This window comes from Tupaia chinensis, unplaced genomic scaffold, assembly GCF_000334495.1.
Source record: "Tupaia chinensis unplaced genomic scaffold, TupChi_1.0 Scaffold000684_1, whole genome shotgun sequence".
Taxonomy (NCBI): domain Eukaryota; kingdom Metazoa; phylum Chordata; class Mammalia; order Scandentia; family Tupaiidae; genus Tupaia; species Tupaia belangeri.
The window spans coordinates 120,026-136,089 of record NW_006160207.1 but is presented as its reverse complement, the minus strand read 5'-3'; the positions used below and the strand labels follow the sequence as shown (position 1 = coordinate 136,089).

Genomic DNA, 16,064 nt, shown 5'->3' with positions numbered 1-16,064 from the left:
CCCCCCCCCCCCGGAAAACACACGCAAAAATGGTGAGTTATTTGTGAGGAACTAGAAGTGGGAAGGAGACATTTCACTTTGTATCTTTCTATACTTTTTTCCTAAAAATTGCCATGTTAATGTACTGCTTTCATAATTTTTTTAAAGTCAACTTTTCATTGTGCCTACGGCTGTCAACAAAAATCCCTAGGACATTAGCTGTCATGAGGAGTGACGGGTTCTTTCTTTCAAATCCTTTCTCTCTGGGCTCATACTGGGTCTTTCTACGGGGGCATTTAATTTCATCTCTACAGTAAGTGAACGTCATCTTAGGTATATTGTGTCATAGCCAACCTACTGTATTTTGAGACGAGAAAAACATACAGGGGTAAACAGAGATGGATTGATCTCAGTCCAGAAGGAAGATGCCTGGGGGGTGGGGGGAGCAGAGTCTCTGTGTGCTTTGGGACTAAAATAGCACTGTCTTGAGTATTTTTGTATTCAAGGGACTTCAAAAAGTTCATGGACAGATGCAACCCAAGTACAAGTTTGTTTTAGTACAAGCACTTTTTAAAATCCATGTGTAGTTTTTTACAATACTATTTTTTTTTCAACTTTTTGAAGACCTCTCACATGTCTATTGGATATACCTTGGAATGGAATTCCTGGCTTATAAGGTAAGCATACAATCAGTTTAGAAAGTGCTACAAATTATTTTGTGAGGTGGTCATGCCGGTTCACACTCCATCTGCCCATGGGTGAAAGTGCTCATTGGTCTAAAATCCTTGCAAGTATTGTCATCTTGCAAGGGTTAGGTCTTTCCCAGGAGCGTGGCTTTAATTTTCATATTCTTGGTGAATTATGAGATGGAGCATCTTTTCATATTCTAATTAAAGATTTAGATGCCCCCTTTTTTTTTGGTATGTGAAATGTTTATTTAAAACTTTTTAAAAATCATATACCCTTGACTCCCCTGCTGCTGGGAAATTACCTTAAGGAAACACTGCAAAGATAGCTTTAGTAAGAATGGTTATTTATTCTTTAATAAGGATGGTTATTGTAGCATCATTCATTATTGCTTTAACATTGGAAGTAACATAAAAGGCCGTTGTAAATTCTAGCTATGGATGCTTATTGGATATATGTATTGTAAATGACTTGCCCCAATCCCTGGCTTGTTTTTCTGCCCATTGATAATACCTTTTGGTGAACAACTATTCTAACTTTGGTCTAATTTGTCAATCTTTTCCTTTATGGATAAATATTTCTGCACCCCTTCTAAAAATTTTTGTGTACTTTAAGGTCATAAAGATATCCTTCTAGGTGATGTTCTAGAAATTTTATTAATTTTATTACTTATTTTCTATCTGTAATATAGTTGCAGTTGAATATTATACATAGTATATTAGTGTTTATATTCACTTTTATTGTTCATTCAAGGAGTTGTCAAAAAGTTCATAGAACATGAATTACTATTAAAAAATTTGGAGTTTCGAAATGTTTTTGCATCAAAATAAACTTGTACTTTAATTTCATTTTACACAAACTTTCTGAAGTATTTCATAGATAAATAGATAGCCAATTTATCCAACCTTATTTCTTGAAAATTATTTTTCCCAATACAATGCAATTTCACCTTTGTCATAAAACAGAAGCCACATGGGTCTGTTTCTGGAAACTTATTTCTGGCTATCATCATGCCAATTCCACATTGATGTAATTATTATTACTTTATTACTTATTATCTAGTAATTTATGTCAGACACTTATTTGTTTTTCTTCAGAATTGTTCTATTTTTGGTTCTTTGTATTTTTTTTGTTCGTTTAAAAATCAACCTGCCAATTTTTGCTCTCCTCTACTCCAAAAATACCTGCTGGATTTTCAGTAATGGGGAGTGGATTAGATTTATAAGTGAATTTGTGTAAATTAATATGGATTGAGTCTTCTAATCTATAAACATGGACTATGCCATTTATTCAAGTCAGTGTGAAGTTCTGTCGGTAATTTTATGTAGTTTTGTCTGTAGAAAATAAATCTTTTGTTAAGTTTATTTCTAGCCATTTGATATGCTTTTCATAAGATTGTAAGTGACACTGTAAATTTTTTTTCTAAATATGTGTTGGCATATAAAAATACAATTTTTTTGTATATTGACCTTTAATCTACTAAAATTGCTAAATTTATTTATCAATCTGAATAGCTTATCTTTAGGTTCTTTTAGTTTTTATGCATATACAATCATATTGTCTGTGAATGGTAGTTTTATTTATTATTTTTTAATACTTAAGGATTTTTTTCTCCTAACTTATTACGCTGGCTTGGATATCCAACCTGATGCTGAGTAGAAGTGGTGATAGTATCAGACATCCTCGTCTTCAGCGCACAAAAAGAGCTCTTAATATTTTACCATTAAATATTATATTTTCTCTAAGGCCTTTTTAGAAGCTCTTCATCAAATTAAGTAAATTTCTTCCTGTTCCTATTTTTCTAAGTTTTTCTTTTTTTTTCTAAGTAAGGAATGTTGAGTTTTAGAAGTATCTTTTTTTCCATCTTTTGATACAATCATTTAATATGTTCTTCTTTTTCATCGTCAAGCATCAAAAACTTTGCTGATTACAAATGTAAACTCAGCTCTGTATTCCAGCTTGGCCATGGTACCTTTTTCCCTTCTTATACATGATCTTATTTGACTTATACCTCAGTTTTGGTTTTTAACATTTGTGTCCATGAGAAAGATGGATGTACACTTTTCTTGATAAATTTTAGCATCAAAATTATGTCGGTCTCATAAAAAAGTGCTCTCCTTCATTCCGAAGAGTGTTGTGTGAAATCAATATGATTTCCTCCTAAAATACTTGGAAGATTTTACTGGTAAAGCTATTGGGCTTGGAGTTTTCTCTGTAAGGAGTTTTCATTACAGTTTGATTTTTTAAAAAAGTGATATGAAAGTTTTCATAAACTTTCTTTTATATTATTTATAGGAATTTATTCATCTACATTGCCAAATCTATTTATATAACATTACTCATAATGTCCTCATTTTTTTAATATCTGTGAAATCTGTAATGATGGTTTCATATTTATTCCTAATATTGGTAATTGTGTTTTCTTTTTCTTCTTCTTTTTTTTTTTATTCTTCATCATTCTCTGTAGGGATTAATCAGTAGAATTAGCCTTTTCAAATAATCTTTTGGAATAATGACTTTCTCTCCTGTATTTTCAATTTCTGCTCTTTTGAATTTTTTTTATTCTACCTTTTAAAATTTAACTTCCTTTTTAAAAACTTCATGTATAAATACTTAGATCTTTGATTTCTAAATCTTTTTTCTTGTATAATATATGTATTTATGTTATAGATGTTTGTCGATGTGTGACTGTATTTACAATATGCATATTTTGATATGCTATATTGCTATAATAATTTTGTTCAAAAAATATTTAATTTCCACTAAAATATCCTCCTTGTCCTATGTTTATTTTGCAGTGAATTGTTTGACTTTGTAATATTTAAGTAGTTCTCTGTTTTATTATTAACCTCTAATTTAATTCTACTATGGTATGAGTGTGTATTTTATAATTTCAATCTTTTGAAATTTGTTGAAATTTGATTTATTGACTAGTATAGAAGGGGATTTTTAAAAGTCTGTGGAAAAATTGAATTAAAGTATAAATTTATTTTGGTGTAAAAAATTTTGTAATTCATGTATAACTTTTTCATAATATACATTTTCCATGAGCTTTGTTGACCCCTTATACAAATCAAGTTTTGTAAGTGTTTTGCGTTTTTTTTTGTTTGTTTTTAAATGTGTAGTATTCAAATTTTGGAGTGATATATAATATTTATAAGTCACAATATTCTATATTCTACATTGCATTCTCCAAATATTCTGTGTTCTTACTGATTTTTCTGATATTCTATCATTTACCAAGAGAATTATGTCAAAGTTTCCCACCATATTTTTTTTTAATTATTTTATTTAACTTTATTTATTTATTTATTTTAATCTGACCAGAGAGGGACAGAGTGAAGGAGAGAAAGAGAGAGAAAGAAGGAAAGCAAGAAAGCAAGCTGCCAGGTCCAGGACTTGAACCATGGTCAGCCATGTGGGAGTCCAGTGCCCCAACCACCATGCTACCTGCCGGCCCCACCACCATATTTGTGGAGTTGTCTATTTTTTCCTTTTATTTCTATCATTTTCTTATTTTACATTTTTAAATTATTTTATGAAGGTATATACACATTTAGAATTATTATCTCTTGCTGGTGGCTTGACACACTCACCATTATTAAATGTCTCTCTGTCTCTTTCTCAACTAAAAGCCACAATGGAGTGAGTAGTTTTATCTACATTTGGACTTGATTTAGATGATTGGATGCTATATTTGAAACCAAAGTTTGATACTTTTTCTGAATAAGTTCCTGGAGATCTCTTGAGGTAGTGAGTTATTTTTCATACAGGAGGGATGCAAATACTTTTGGGCAGAGAATGGACTGTCTCCTAAGATGGTCAGCACCAGTTCTCTCCATACCTGTCTGTGCATGCTCTTTAAAAAGTCTATAGCCATTACCTTTGAATCTAGCTAGTCTTGAGACTTGCTTTGATTAATTGAATGTGGCAAAAGTGAAGTTTTTTTTTTTTTTTTTTTTTTTTGGAGTGGAGAGATTTTGGCTATAGGGCGCATGTACTCGCCAGAAAGACAGAAGAAAGAGAGACAGAGAGACAGAAAGCAAGAAATAATCCCCTCGGGGGATGGCCACACCATAATCCCTTCTCCATTCTTTCAGTATCTTGGGCATGCACGCATGCACACACGCCCAGCGTGAGTTTAAGCCACCAGGTCCAGGACTCAAACTGCTGTCGACTACATGGGAGTCCAGCGAAATAGCCATTACACCAACTGCTGGTCCCGAAGTTGTGTAAATTTTGAGTCTTTCCTTTAAGAGACTTGGCTCTTATCTGTTTTCATTCTCCTGGAATCTAGAATTATCATGTAAGAAATCCAATTGTCTAACCAGAGGGAGAGCTTTAGCCAGCCCTATCTGTTCTAGCTATCCCAGATAAGACACCAGATATGTGAATTAAATGATCTTGGATGTTCCCACCCTAGTTGTGTTCCCTGATGAATGAAGCTACATTAATGACCAGCTAACCCAAGTGTCTTACTCAATATATTCACAGAACAGTTATTGTTGTAAGTCATGATGTTTTGGTGTAGGTTTTTATTTTAAAAAATTTTTATTGTATGATTTATTATTTACATTTAATAATTGTACATCTTTTTAGCATACAATATAGTTTTTCAAAGAATGTATGCAGTGTACATGTCAATTGAGTCAATGATATTTACCATATACATCATCCTCGACAGATAACTTTGCATTATTGTGTCTGTTAAATGTTTTATAATTTTCTGAACATCTTCCACCCACTCCAACTAATCACCACCTTCCTATATAGTCTCTGGTATCTACAATTGTTTCTTTCTTTCTTTTTTTAAAATTACATTTAATCACTGTATATCTTTACAGTGTGCTACATGGTTTCTCCTAGCATGAATACAGGGCATATTAGTCAAGTCAAAGATATTACCATATACATCATCACCCATAGATAACTTTTCATTTTTGTATATGATAAATATTTTTTGTTATTTCTTTTACTGATCCCCTTTTTTCCCACTCCCTGTTACCCACTCTCTCCTATACTGTCTCTCTTATCTACAATTTCCTTCCCTGCTTCCAGCCCCTTAGTTTCTGCCATAGAGTGCAGACATTCAGTATATGTGAAGTGGGGACATACAATGCTTCTCTTTCATAGCCAGGCTTGCTTTGCTTAGCATTAAATCTTTCATATCCATCCACTTTATGTCAGATTCCAGAATCTTTATTTTTTTTTTGGAGAGGTTTTTTTTTTTTTTTTTTTTCCTATAGGGTGTGTGTTCTCTCCAGGAAGACAGAGAGAGACAGAGAGATAGAAAGTGAGAAATCACCCCCAGCAGGGATGGCCATGCCACAATTCTTTCTCTTCCATTCTCCTCTCGGGATCTTGGGCACGCATGCACACGAGCCTGGCGTGAGTTTAAGCCACCGGGTCCGGGACATGAACCATGGTCAGCTACATGGGAGTTCAACGACATAGCCATTATGCTATCTGTTGACCCCCCAGAATCTTTTTTTAAAATGACTGAGCAGTAGTCCAGTGTATATGGGCCACATATTTTCAATCTGTTTATCTGTTCTTGGACATTTGGGTTGATTCCATGTCTTAGCAATTGTGAATAATCCTGCAGTATGTTTTTTAATGCAGTAACAAACAATTGAGATGGGCTCATTCTGTTTTAGAAATATTGTTTTTATCAGTAAGTAATAATTCACTTATCCTAATAATATTTTTGTTTTAAAGATGGTTTTTCTTATTAAAGCAAGTTTGTTAAGCATATTATTCAAATCTACATTCTTACTCATTTTAATTTTCCTTCATTCTTGATTTATTTTTTATTAGATTTTTTATTAACATATAATAACTATACATATTTGTAGAAAGACACTGAAATTCTTTAGTACATGAACACAATATACCAAAACCAGGCAAAGATAACAAAAAGAAAACTACAGACCATCATCTCTAATGAATGCAGATGGGAAAATCCTCAAAAATCAACTCCAACAGCATATTGAAAAATTATACACCACCCAAGTGGTTTTATCCCAGGTATGCAAGCATAATTCAATATATGCAAATCTATAATTTATATGATACACCATATCAGCAAATTGAAGGACAAAACATATAATCACCCCAATAGATGCAGGAAAAGTATGTGACAAAATGCAGCATCCCTTTATGATAGAAACACTCAACACATTAGGAATAGTCTCTGGCTGGCTGTCTGTCTCACACTCTCTCTCCCTTTAATTTTTTTTTTTTTTAATTTTTCAAACTCCTCTCCTCAGCTTGGACCTTTTCTTTCACTTGTTAATTTCAGAAACCATTTTAAAGCTGAAGTGTGTCCTGGTGTGTTCCAGCGCACTGCACAGTTTTCATATTTTACTCCTTTTTGGTATTTTTTTTCTAGATTTTTTTTCCTTTTTGCTTATATTTTTTAACCTTACTTTCTTACTCCAAGCTTCACTCTCCACACACTTAATGTCTAGATAGGACTAAGTGCACAGTTGCCAAGCATCTGAATCCTATTAGATTCATTGAAATCTTCAATGCATATTGAACCTCCTGCTTTAATGAAGAAATTTCTTTCTATAAATCCGAACTCCTAAACTTACTGTTGATACCATTGCTAAGCACTGTAGAGGATAGATTTTGTCACAGAATGACCAGAAACAACTGCAGAGGCACAATAAACATGAGAAACCAAGAAAATATCTCTTCCCTGAGGGAGAAGAACAATACCTCATCATCTACAGACAGTGCAGTAGAATTCATGGAAATGCCTGATAAAGACTTCAGAATATTCATAGTGACAAAACTAAATGAGATGCAAGAGCTGAGAGATAATGAACTCTAGAAGCTTCAGGAGAAAAGAGACAATGAGTTCCAGGAGGTGTTGAAGTTCTTTCATGATCTGAAAGAGGAAATACACACCATAAAAAAGAATCAAATGGAGCTATTAGAGATGAAGGCTGCCCTTCAGGAAATCAAAATGTCCCTCAAAAGTATTAAAAGCAGATTAGTCCATGCATAAAATCAAATATTGGATAATGAATGCAAAACCTCTGGTCTAGAAAAAACAACAACAAAAAACCTGAGAAAATACCCCCCCCCAATGAGATTATTTGATGAGAAATACTAGACAGCATTAAGTGCCCAAACATTCGGATAATTGGTATCCCAGAAGGTGAGGAAACTAATAAAGGCATTGATAATCTATTCCATGAAATCTTGGAAGAAAACTTTCCAAATATCCAGACTCAAGAAATACAAAGGACCCCTAATAGAATAAACCCAAGAAGATCTCCAAGGTACATCATAGCCAGACTGGTCAAATCTACAAAGACAAGATACTACAATTGGCAAGAGAGAAAAGTCAGGTTACTTATAAAGGTTATCCTATCAGGTTAACCTCAGAACTCTCATCATAAACAATGTGAGCAAGGAAAGTATGGGAAAATATATTCGAAGTGTTAAGTGAAAAACAGTTTCAACCAAGAATACTATACCCAGCAAGACTATCTTTCATATGAAAAGAAAGAATAAAAACATTCTCAGATAAACAAGACTTCAAAGAATTTGCCAGTAGCAGACCCACTCTTCAATAAATTCTGAAAGGAGTGCTTGACCAGTAAAACTAAAGATACATACAGAAATAAGAGAACAAAAGGCAACCAAGAAAATGACTAATTCAATGCTAGGGACAAGAAATATCAATAACAATGTAGAATTTTTTAAAAGAATTATTTACTTAGTTTTATTTATTCATTCATTTTTTAAAAATTGGGGACAAGAAATATTAATAACAATGTAGAATGTTAACTTCCTGGATTTAAATGGAAAGATCGGACCACAGCAACACTCCATGTTCAACAGAAGAGAGTTTGAACATAAGACTGAACTGGTGAAATAGAATTTTATGACTTTTGAGTAAAATATTACTGATTTTTTTTTACTATGCTTTGTTTTCCCAGTTTAAATAGTTTACTTTCTTTTGAGTTGCTGATAGGTTCAGCAATATGTTAAAATATTTTTCTTGTTTGTTTCTTTAAATGGAAACATAAACTTTTCTTCCTTCCTGACCCCTCTGGAATTGGAAAATATTTGGGAATATTCTTATTTTGTGGCAGAAGGGTTATTTGCATAAGTTCAATATTGCTTGTTGCATTGACTCAGAAAGCAGAAATACTCATTATTGGATAGGGTTTTGACTGGAATGTCATATCTGAATATTAATCAGAAAACTATGGAACTAAGGTGGACCTCAAGTAAAGCTAACAGAAGCTCTTAGAAAGATGGCCTGGTACCATAAATAGTTCTGCCTGGCAGAGAGGATTAGAGAAGATATATGAAAGAATTCATAACATAAAATAACCTGGACTTTTCCAGACCAGCATTGTAATCAGTAGAGATTGCAAAAGAGCAACCACACCAGAGGATTATTTTAAGAAAGACTTTGAAGGAATAAAAAGAGACTGATCTTTGCTAGCAGATGGTATATCACAGAACACTTAGGCAGGGCTGAATTGAGAAGGTTCTTGTGTGACTAGTGTGCTGGGCATTTGCTTTTCAACAATTTGAGTAGTTGACATGTAAATATTTTCTAAAAAATATTTAAAACATACTGTTTCTGTTGTTATAGTCACAAACAAAATTATATAAAATTATAAGAAATATTTTGAAATTTTAAAAGTTGTTTATTAACTGTCAAGAACTATGAAGTATGAGTTAAAATTTTTTGATATGTAAAGTAAATGTGGAAAAATGTAAAAATAAATAAGTTAATTAATAAATAAAAGGAGTGTACTTCAACACAATAAACACCATATATATCAAACTCACAGCTAATGTCATACTAAATCAAGAAAAACTAAAAGCTTTTTCTCAAAAGACTGGGACAAGACAAGGATCCCCACTTTCACCACTCTTATTCAACATAATACTGGAAGTTCTACCCAAAGGAACAAAGGAAGAGAAAAAAATAAATCACATCCAAATTGAAAAGATTTGCATGTGGTAGGGTGTTATACACAGAAAACTAGTTTACATAAAAACAAACAACAAAAATGACAAACCTCATTCCCAAAACCTTTTAGAACTGATAATTAAATTCAGTAAAGTTGCAGGATATAAAATCAACATACAAAAATCAGTAGCACTTTTATGTACCAATAATGAAATAGCTGAAAAGAAATAAAAACATATTCCCATCTACAATAGTTATAAAGAAAAACAATATCTAAGAATATATTTAATCAAGTAAGTGAAAGATTTCTATAATGAAAATTTTAAACCACTGATAAAAGAAATTGAAGAACACACACACACACACACACACACACACACACACACATACACACACATAGAAAGATATCCCATGTTCATGGACTGGAAGAATCAACATTGTTAAAATGTCTATGCACTGAAAGCAGTCTACAGAGTCAATGCAATACCTTTTTTAATACCAATGACAGGGATCAGCAGGTAGTGTAGTGGTTAAGGCACTGGACTCACACATGGCTGACTGTTACGTCCTGGACCCAACTGCTCAAAAATCACACCAGGCATGTGTATGTGTGTGTGTGTGTGTGTGTGTGTGTGTGTGTATAGAATGCAAAGAGGAGAATGGAGGGGAAGGGATTATGGCATGACCATCCCCCTGGAGGGTGATTTCTCACTTTCTCTTTCTTAGTTTCTGTCTCTCTCCAGTGAGTGCATGTACCCTATAGCAAAAACCTTTTAAAAAAATGACATTGTTCACAGAAATTTATTTCTTTCATGAATAATTTCTGCTTTTCATGCACACACAACTTAATTTGACCTCATTATTTTCGATTTTTGTTTTCTTTGTCTTGACTATTATTCATTGACTAATACTATATGACAGAGACAATGACCACTCACCCAATTGCCATATACTCTACATATTCTAGCTCTCATATAGTAGAGAACCGTGCAACTAGATGTGTCTAGTAGACTATGAGTTAAAGTGGCACAAACTATTTCCCGGTTGAAGTATGTAAGAGCAGGTGTGAAATGTCCATTCATCACTTCCCTTGCTTCTGGGATCAAATAGCTCACAGCTGGTGTAAATACAAAATGGTGAAATCTCTGTCAGCCTTAGTCTGTGCTGACTCATGTTGGACATGTACCTTGAATTTTACAAGCTTTTATGCTTTGAGCCACTCAACTTTTGGAGTTATTTATTACTTCAGCACAGCCTGTCTTCTCCTGAGTAAAACATACTACTAGAAATATTCTAAATTACCATGCTTTTCCCCAGCCTTCCTGGAAATTGTTTTATTGCTCTTTATGAAATATAAATATGACTTTTGGCTTGAGATATGGTATATAATTTTTAATCATATTAAAGAACTGCCTTTCTATCCTTAATTTATACACTTCAGAACCATTTAAGTAACTATGAAATGATTCATTCTTTGAAAATTAGATTGAGCTGTGAAATTATCTTGTATTGATGGCTTTTTATTTAGAGAATTATTTTATTTAACTTTATTTATTTATTTATTTATTTTAATTTGACCAGAAAGAGATAGCACATGCAAGGGAGAGAGAGAGAGAGAGAGAGAGAGAGAGAGAGAAAGCCACCAGGCCTGGGATTTGAACCGTGGTCAGTTTTGTGGGACTCCAGCGCCCTTACCCACCACTCTACCTGCCAGCTCCTATTTTAACTTTTTTAAAATATAACTCTTCCTTGGCAATGGTCTACATTTCTACCATGATACTTTATCTCTTTAGTTTTTCTTTTCCTTAATCCAGAATAGTTCTGCTTTTTATTACCTGGCATTTAAAAAAAATAATTTTGAAACAATTGACTCTTGAATTTAGTGGTCAGTTCTATTTTCCATCTGTTAATTTATAAATTTCTATTTTTCTTAAAAATTTACACATAATTTTTAAATTGACATGGAATAATTGTACACTTATATGGGGTTTAGTGAGACTTCTCAATACATAGCCATGATGAGTAATGATCGAATCAGAGAAATTAGCATGTCTTTTATCTCAAACATTTGTCATTACTTTGTGTTGGGAACATTGAAAAATCGCCCCTTCTAGCTATTCCAAAATATACAGTGAATTATTGTTAGTTGTAGGTTCCTTGCTTTGCTATAGAACATTAGAACTTAGTTCTCTTATCTGACGGCAATTGTTTATCCATTAACCAATATCACTCTAGCTCCTCCATACTCCAGTGCCTTTCTCAGAATCTAGTAATCACTTTTCTACTCTTCTTATATAAGCTTTTTTTTTTAAGTTCCCAAATATGACTAAGAACCTGTGATTTTTCTCTTTCTGTGCCTAAAAATATTGTAGGTACATTTTTGCTTTTTATATTTTTAAGTTGAATATTTGTCTACTTTCATTTTTTTCCTACTTAGTAATTTAAATGTTCAAGGCTATACATTTTCTTTTGTGCTTTAGCCATGTTCTATAAATTCTGGTACCAAATCATTTTATTATAAGGCTGTAGATTATATAGGTGGTAGATTGTATTTTAATATGGTATGAGAAATCCAGTCGATTATTATTATTATTATTATTATTATTATTTTTGGCATTGAGAGAAACAGAGAGAGGGCAAGTGAGAAATCACCCCTCACCCCAGGAGGGATGGCCATGCTGCAATCCCTTCCCTTCCTTTCTCCTCTCAGGATTTTGGACATGCATGTATATGTGCCAGCACAATTTTCAAGCAATCAAGTCCAGGAGTCAAATTGCAGTCAGCCATGTGGGAGTCCAATGCTTAGACCACCAGCCACCTGTTGGCCCCTGATTTTCTCTTTAACACAAGAACTTTTAAAAATGTAAATATCTAAATGGTAGATTTTCCTTTTCCCATTTTTGCTACTAATAACATTTTATTAGTCATAGCATTTTAATATAATAATGTGGTATGTAAATTCTCTGGAACTTACCACTTTCTAGAATTTATTGAGATTTTCTTTGTGCCCTAATAGGGTCTTTCCTTTTTGGTTTTTGCTTTTGTTAGTATTTTATGGACCTTTAAAAAGAAAAGAAGAAGGAACCAGTAGATGGAGAAATGGTTACATTGCTGGACTTCATATGGCCAACCACAGTCTAAGGTCTCAGACCCAGAGGCTTGAAAGTCATGTTAGGTGTGTGTGTGTGTGTGTGTGTGTGTGTGTGTGTGCCCAAAATCCTGAGAGGAGAATGGAGGAGAAGGGATTGCAGTGTGGCCATCCCTGTAGGGGATGATTTTTAGCTTTCTTTCTGTCTTATGCTGTCTCTCCAGTGAGAACGCACGCCCTATAGCAAAAATCTTTCCCTTTTTCCTAAGAAAAGAAAGAAAAAGAAAAGAAGAAAAGAAATATATGGGTAATTTTGACAGAATCCACATTTTCCATAAACTTTTTGAATAACATTTTTCTTTTTTGAAAAAAAAAAAGATTTAACTTTATTTATCATTATTATTTAATTTGCTATAAGGCGCATGTGCTCACCAGAGAGAGAGAGAGAGAGAGAGAGAGAGAGAGGAAGTGAAAAAGCAAGCCACCAGGTCCAAGACTCAAACTGCAGTTGGCCATGTGAGAGTTGAGCGCCTCAACTACCATACCACCTGCTGGTCCCTTGAATGGCTGTTATATTATTATTAATAAAAATCAGGAGGTAAAGGCTATTAAAACATATGGAAAAAATGAAAGGAGGCTGATTTCCTTCTTTTTTAGTAAGAAATCAATTTACATTGTCAAATCAAGAAAGATTTATAAGAATACTAGAGTTACAAAGTTAACCATTAGGAAAACTAAGAACAAACTATAATGCTTTAAAAATACGAGCAATGCTATACACCCTTAAAGAATAAAAGAAGGGAATGAAAGAAAATAAATCTTGTATAGAGAACGTTTGGTAACATGAAATTAGATGACAGAGTTAAGACCAACCGTATTTGTCTTATGGATTCATAAAGGTGGCAAATAGTTGTATAAAAGATAAAGATTTGTGATATGAAAACAAAACCCAGCCATATTTTTATGCAAAAAATACTTCTAAATAATAACCTAAGAGGTGATAGAATGATAATTAAGGCATAATAGGTAGATAAATAAACAAGAGGCATGATATCAATGCCAAACAAGTTAGGCTGGCCCTGCCACATGGTGGTTGGGAGCCAGATTCAACATGGTTAGCTCCGTTTCAAGTCCTGGCCCTGGTGGGCTGTGTGCACATATCCAGGATCCTGACAGGATGAAGAATTGGAAGAAAAGGGATTGGAGCATAGCCAAGCTGCAATGGGGGATATTTGTGCACTCTGTCTCATGCATCATTCTCTTGGGACTTTAGGCACACACACACACACACACACACACACACACAGTGGCATGAGTTTTAAGCCACCGGGTCTGGGACTTGATCTGTAGTTCAGCGATGTAATCATCACTCCATCTGCTGATTCCTATCCATGTGTTTCAAAATTATTTTGTGCCAAAATAAACTCAATACTTCATTTTCATTTTCCATAGATTTTTGAAGTGCCCGCATATAATTTCTATATTTGCAAGGTTCATGACATTTATGCTATGTTCAATAACCATAATTCCCACAACTGCTTAATTTTAGTGCTTCTATTTAAATAAATTCAAAACTCATCACAAGTTTTATCTTAAGGTGATAAGTCTGATTATTGCTTGTTAGAAAGTATATCTTTGCTGCCTTCTTAAAATATATTTATGAGTTATTGGGTTAAACTTTCTTCTCTTAAGAGGTTTTAAAAATGGATCTATTGTCTTCTAGTTTTTGTTGTTCTTTTTTATTGCTAGAGGACAAGTGCATTTGCCAAAAAGGAAAGAGACAGAGAGACAGAGAGAAAACACTCCCCAAAAGATCCCGGTCACAGGGCAGTTCCTTTTGCTTCCATTTCTCCTTCTTATCTAGAGTTCGGGTATGATCACATACATGTCTGTAAGTCTTCTAGTTTTGAATGCAGCTTTTCTAGTTTGAATATAATTTTTTTCTGTCCTCCATATAATGTGATTTTTTTCCCCTGGTTGTCCATCAAATTCTTTCTTTATCTCCAAAATCCAGTAAATTTATCAGAATATGTATGGTTGCTAATTCTGTATCAGCTTTCTGAAAATATTTTTATTTACATTTATTCTAGTGCCTTCTTTCAATATTGGATATATTTTATCTATCATTCAAATCAATGATTTTTCTGTCTTAATTTTAACCTTTTATTTTTTTCCCTTTTTTTCTACTTAGTTAAAAATTTCTTTTATTACTATATTTTCATTTCTTTTTCTGATTTTAACATGGCTTATTTTCCTCTCCCATTTTATGAGCTTTATTAATTTACTTTCAATATTTTTCTATTCCCTATTTTTTTCAAACCTAATATGCATAAAAAGACACTTTTTTATTAGATTCTTTTGTTACTATGGAGAAAAAATAATGATGTGATTCCCCTCCCCCCCACTGGCTCGTTGGTATGATTCTTCTGGCTATATTCTTTGCCTACTTCATGCTTCCTTATTCTTGAATAAATGCCTGAATCCCATGCTCTTGATATGGTAATTATAACTTACCTCCCAGTGAGGGACATCCTTTCCCAGAGGTCTGTAACTGAAGAACAGTGTGTAGAAGATCGGGGACGTGAACTGGGATAGCAGACTAAGTTGTATCTTGAGTATCTTGCTTCAGAACACTTCCTCACCATCTGTGCCATGTTTTCTTTCTTGAGGTCAAGGGGTAGTCTGCCTGGCTTGATATGGCCCTGTATTTTATAATTTTCTGTGTGGTAATTCAGCAACTTTTTCTCTTTAAGCTCTTAACGTTCATACTTACAGAACCAGCACTCCCTACGATGATCTCTCCCTTTATCTGCAAACTGTCTCCTACTGTTCTGCTGACTCTTTGTGAGGTTCAGTGAGACAGGAGCTGTAGGAGCATTCTCAACCTTGCCTTCCAAGAACAGATTTACGGGTTGGAGTTTCAGGGATTTTCTCTTACCTTTGGAGAACCTGGAGCTTTTCTTATGCGTATGTTATCAAGGTCTGTGTTTGTTAGCTTCTTTCCACCGTTGGGTTTGAATTTCACTGTTTGCAAGTTGAACTTCAGAGTTTATAAATTGGGGATGTGACTTTGCAGAAGTTTCATCGAAGATAGAGTTTCATGTTTCAATTTCTTTCTTCTTTTTTTTTTTTGTTATCTGTGGTAGGTTTTAGAAAGTAAAATGCGGTAGATGTGCTTTTATTCTGAACTGGAAGAGATGTTTATCTCAAGAATAGCTACCATACATTGGATGATGACTGGCATACAGCATCACACCAGGTACTGTGTAAATAGCAGCTTATCTAATCCTCGCACCAAAACAGTGAAACAGCACAGAACAATGTTCCGTCAGGCTGGTATTGCAACCCTTATTTTATACCTGA

The 16,064-nt window shown here is 33.6% G+C and overlaps 1 protein-coding gene across 1 annotated transcript in view; it reads right to left on the bottom strand.

Moving 5' to 3' along the window:
• The window catches only part of FCRL5 (Fc receptor like 5), a 71,909-nt gene extending 56,099 nt beyond the window's left edge, over positions 1–15,810 (bottom strand). Inside the window, exon 1 of the mRNA XM_027776579.1 lies at positions 15,640–15,810. The gene's annotated coding sequence lies outside the window, so the exon portion shown is untranslated. The remainder of the gene's footprint in view (positions 1–15,639) is intronic.
• Between the last annotated feature and the right edge of the window lie 254 nt (positions 15,811–16,064).